Genomic DNA, 6,000 nt, shown 5'->3' on the forward strand with positions numbered 1-6,000 from the left:
GTTATTTTTCAATATATTGATAAACATATTCCGTCATAATGTTACAAATTAGGAGAATTATTATCCATACAATCAGATTTTTAAAATTAATAGAATCTATTTTTCCTTAAATATGCAATTTTCTTTTATTAAATCTATATTAATTGACTAAAAATACCATTCTAGTTATAATAGATGGTATTTTTGAATGATATTTAATTCAATAATATGTAATAATCACTTACTTAAAATAAGTAAAATTGATTGGCCCACATTTATGCATACAATAACATAATAATTACTTTGAATAGAATAACCTAAGCCTATATATATATATATATATATATATATATATATATATATATATATATATATATATATATATATATATATATAGGGAAAAGTTCAATAGAGAACCATAATTATGGGTTCTTCAAGGAACCAATTTTTTTTTCAATTTCTAGAGCTTAAAAATAAGTTTTAAAAGTTGAAAAAAAGATTGGTTCCTTGGTTAATTATGATTCTCTATCGAACCTCACCATATATATAAAAAAAGGAAATTGTTTTTTATTTTAATTTATAAAAGTAAATAAATGATCAAAACTACGTAGTTTCAATGAATGGGTACCTAATCGTGTATACCCTTAAGGGTATATTCATTTTTCCATATATATATATATATATATATATATATATAGAGAGAGAGAGAGAGAGAGAAGTTCAAATGTTTTTGATAACTATTGTGTGCATGAATGCACCAATAGGAATTTAAGAAAAAATAAATAATTAAATAAATCATTTAAGGGTATTATTGTAATCTTTGCATATTTAATTATGGTAGATAATTAATATATTTATCATCCAGATATCAAAGTCAAACCCGGTAGAAATTGGAAGGCAATGAAGGCGGCTATTCTTTTTTAACCTAGTAAAAAACCTACTAATACGCATTATTCTATTCAGTCGCATCATAACCTATTTTTTTTCCTCCATCTTCTTTGTTTGTTCCCCTCGTTGATTGCATATCCGCCTTTATCTTGGACCCAAAAAGGCATTAATGGCGTCGTCAGACTTCCGGTCTCCACCTCCATGCCGATTTCATCATTGATTCAATTCCGCAACCAACTACTGTCAATCCCGTTTTCTCGGGATTATATGGAGCTTCCGAAATCCAAGCAGTTTCAGGAAAAGGAGGTGATGTTCGGATTCAGATTTCACCCAATTCCAAACGAGTACATTGTTGTGAAGATTGTGTCCTACAAAAACGGGCAAGGGAAACGATGGTCATCCGAAACAATAGGAATTACCCGAAATCGAAGGTTCAAATTCTCACCATTTCCTTGTTTCCTTCATCATCCCCCCCCTCTCTACATAAGAAAATTCATAATTTGTGTGTGTATACAGGTGCTGAAGTGATAGTGTAATACAAATGCACATGAAAATCCTGGAGGCAAGCTTTTCTAACTAATATTTACCCGAAATACAATTGAAACAATCATTCACCACATCTTACTAAAGTCTCTATTGTCATCACGACCATCTGTTACTTCTCGAGAAAAGAGTGACCCACCATGACCATTTTTTGTTCCAGTCTGCCTATAAAGCATTATTTTTCTGCAATAATGGGTTGAAGTTGTGTTGGATGATTTTTGGGATATTAATCTGAGATGATTTTCTCATGATGATTTTCACATTTGATCTTAACTGTACACTAGATAACATTTTTCTTTTGGGGATTTATTTTTAAACTATATAGATGCCACTGCCTTTATGATGTTGCAAATTTATAGTCTGTGCTAATTCTTTTTTGACATCAGGAGCATTTCCAAGGTCAAAAAGACAAAAATAAAAAATAAAAAAATAGAGTCATTCAGATATCAATACATTGACACACAGAAACTCAGGTTTTAAGTTCAATTTTCATCTCATATGGCCTTTCACAGGATTTTAGCTTGTTTGATGATAATGCCTAACAAGTGTTTGTTGAAATGTCTAAAAGAGAATCTAGAGAATTTAACCTTGTTGTATGCATTCTGTCAGAATTACTAGCAACAAAAGTTTTATGTAATTATTTAAAAAGGTAATTAATTTGTCTCTATATTATTTTGGTTCAATTTGTGATTTTGAATTCCAATTTATATTATCCCTCATTATTGTATATTTGGAATCTAAATTTATATTAGCAGTAAATATAATACTTTTGAATGTATTCTATGTATTTTGTCAGAATGTATACTATGTGTTCTGTCATATTCTATGCATTCTACCAGAATATATAACGTGATAGTTAATTGCAAGTAACATGTTTTTAACCATAATTAGTTTTGTTGTATTTTTTATAGGAATGGATGGAAGAATTTGTTGAAGACATAATAGGAATAACTTGAAGAATGAATAAAGTTTGATCATACTCATGATTTACGAATGTTGTTATTTTTTTAAAGAATTTTATTCATTTTTGTTGATATTCTTTTAGAATATGTATAATTATATTAAAATGTATAAGACTTTTAGTCTGTAAGAATATATATGAATTTGTATTTAAGTTTGAATGAAACAATATTCTGCCAGAATAAAACCGCAAATTTATTTACTAGTTTATTGTTGACTTTTTGTCATTATGACAGAATAAAGTCGGTTATTATTATAAATAATATTAAAATTTAATTAGAATTAATTTAAAAAATTCAGATTTTTAAAAAATAAGGGAATTAGTGATCACTTAAAATCCGTAAATTTCCTTTTTTAAAGTAGGTTAATTGACAAAAATACCATTTTGCTGAAATTTATGTGATTATATGATACATGATACCCTATTGTAATATCATAGACCCTCAGATCATGACTGTTGATTTTATTCATCCGACGGTCCAGATCTGTGCATTCTAGCACACAATAGTTAGTAAAACAAAACAACCTAAGCCTATATATATATATATATATATATATATATATATATATATATATATATATATATATTAACACTAGGACATGAGTTACCACCTACTTGAATATGTCATCTTCGTTACAGTGACATTATGATATAGAATCGATCCATTTGCACATAGTATAGAGTACTTCTACTACTTGAAATCCGTAATTCATTGAACTTGTTTTACAAAAGAATACATGTGCCTATTATCCACAAAATATAGACTAAATACAAACAATGAGCTTGACATTACAACTTAGGCAAAAAAATATTTTAAAATTCTATTAGTTTAATCAGGAGAAGGTTTTGGCGAAGGCTCAAACTAGATCAAAATTCAATGAATGAATCGAAAGGAGTCATTTTGTAAAGATGCCAGGATACCGTGCAGTTGAAGGAGCATGAAAGACTCGAACATGGGCTAAGAGCATCTCCAATTATCGACATCAGTAAAGACACTATTCACCGGTCATCTTGAAAATGGTGAACTTAGGGGTCGTTTGATAGTTGCTAACTGGCTTAGAGTTGACTAAGTTAGAAGCTGATTGGTTTAGAAGTTTGATTGAGTCTATCTGATTGAATTTATGTTATTTGATTATTTCTTTGACTGACTATGTGAATAATAAAAAGTGATCATGTTATCCTTATGTTGCCTACTTTTTAATTTTTGGTTTTTATACTTTTATTCAATGTTGAATAATTAAACATTATAAGTGTGGTATTTTAATTTTGATTTTCCAATTAATGAATATTAAAATAATTTTTTATTACTTATTGTGTTTCATATACAAACTATATAAATGATCGTTTGGTTACATGATATAAAAGAAGAAGAAGCTTTTTCTTTATCTTACCTTACAAACCACCTTTATCTTCCCTTACAAATCATCGCCTCCGTTATTTTCTTCTCACAACATTCCAAGAAAACACAACATCTTCTCCATCTCTTTTCTCCATACCGATTTTAAAAGGCAAACAAACTCCATCTTTTATCATACTTTCTTCGATTCATCCACTTCCCCCAATTTACCCACCAAAAACCCTTCTGAACCATACCCATCATCCTCTAAGTCTTCATAATTGGTCAGATTTTTAATTACCTAAATAGTCGACCGATTCAATAATGAAATCTATTTTAGTTTTGTTTTCAATAATGAAATCAATTTCAGTTTTGGTTTTCAATAATAAAGTCGATTTCAGACTTTAAGGGGTTGAACATGTGTCATCAAGGAGAAGTGAATAAGTGTAGCTGGTAGAGGGAAAAGCGTGTTTTTTATTCATTCCGCCCCAGTCAATCATGTTTTTTCTTTGGACCGAATTAGCACAAAAATGGGGATTGAATTAGCATTTTGGGTCGAGTCCATAGGTGCAATAGAAAAACAAACACGCAGACTAGAGATTTCTGACCGATTCCAAGCATTAGACCCAGTCAGAAGGTGCATCAAACACCCCCCCTTAGTTGATTGAGTTCACAAACTTTAGTTGATCGAGTTTGTGTTTTTTTTTTCATGGAATAGTCTCCTAAAGCTTGGCAAAAGCCTAGGAAATTTTGCAGCCTTCTCAGGAACTTTTTTCTAATTTTTAGAGACCATTTTTTTATAAGAAAATAGGACCTTAAACACATAATAAGGTTAGGATTTGAAACCGCCCGACCTTAACTAATCTTAAAAAAATCATTTCTTTATAAAAAGTTCCACAAATAACATAGTAATTGTTACATCCAAAAATTCATGAAAAATTTTAAACTTTTAAAACCAACCCATAAATCATCATTTTTTACAATTTAGTTTCCGAAACATGTTTAATATTAGAGTTTTCCCAAAATCATAATTCAAAACATGAGTAGGTGCACGATCACGCCTTTATGTTCCCGCGATCATCTAAGGTACCTGAAACATAACCCAAACCTGTAAGCCCTAAGCTTATCGAGTTTCCCTAAAAATACCAACACAATAAGTAACATATATACAATAATAACATGCAATGGGTCCACAACTAAAAGACTGGATTACCCATGAGCCCACATTATAAGTCTGGCTTGCGCTTGGTCCCACAACTTATGTTTGGCTTGCTCCCCGACCAGATCAGTCCTCAATCTGAATACCACTAAGCCCTCAGTACGAGTCTGGCATGCCCTTCGCAGACCTCAGCTCATATTTGGAATACTCATGAGCCCTCAGTATGAGTGTGACATGTCCTCCCTGACCCTTAGCTCATATCTGGATTCCTCCAGGGTTTGTTAGCTACCGCACAAAGCAGTACAACCTCAAGACAACCCACACAATATGTCGATATATAACAGATAATAACATACACAGATAATAAGATAGTATCACAGGTAGTCCTATAGATCTACCTGACTAGCATATCAAAACTAGCATACATATCTATTCCATACTCAGCACATCAACGAATATCGGGTTATGAAACCAATGGGTCGGCCTTGGTGTAACGCCATAAATTTCAAAACAATTTTCGCATTTTATACAAAACACAGTTCGTTCAATATTCATAAAACCATCATTGTTTTTAAACTCGAATTAGTAGCATATAAAAATCCCAAGATCTCATAACATAAAAATCCCGTGTGTGTACTGATCAGGCCGGCGCCTTCCCGCGATCCTCACTTGTACCTGAAACAAATAACACCAAACACTGTAAGCACAAAGCTTAGTGAGTTCCCCAAAATACCACACATAGCACATATTAGCCACTCGAGGCTATAACTCTGTGGGTCTGTGGGCCCTACTCTGTGAACCCGCTGGTTCTAACTCTGTGAACCTTCCGGTTCCAACTCTATAAACATGCACAGCATAAATCACGTAGAAATAATGCAGTACAACACATAACATACATATAGCATACAAATATTCTGTCACATAACTCTGATTACCTACTCAAGGTAAGGTATAGTGAGAAGACTCACCTTGCGTATCTCGGTAACTCGTAAATCCCTAAAATCACTAGTGCTCGATCTCCCGAGCTATAGTCCTCCTATAACACAATACATCTCTAATTAACACTTTCCCAACTAAGGTTGACTAACCCTATCAAGTCAACACCGGTCAACTCTGGTCAATGGTCAACGGTCA

Source organism: Lactuca serriola, chromosome 2 (assembly GCF_051521515.1).
Source record: "Lactuca serriola cultivar US96UC23 chromosome 2, Lser_US96UC23_V15, whole genome shotgun sequence".
NCBI classification, from domain to species: Eukaryota; Viridiplantae; Streptophyta; class Magnoliopsida; order Asterales; family Asteraceae; genus Lactuca; species Lactuca serriola.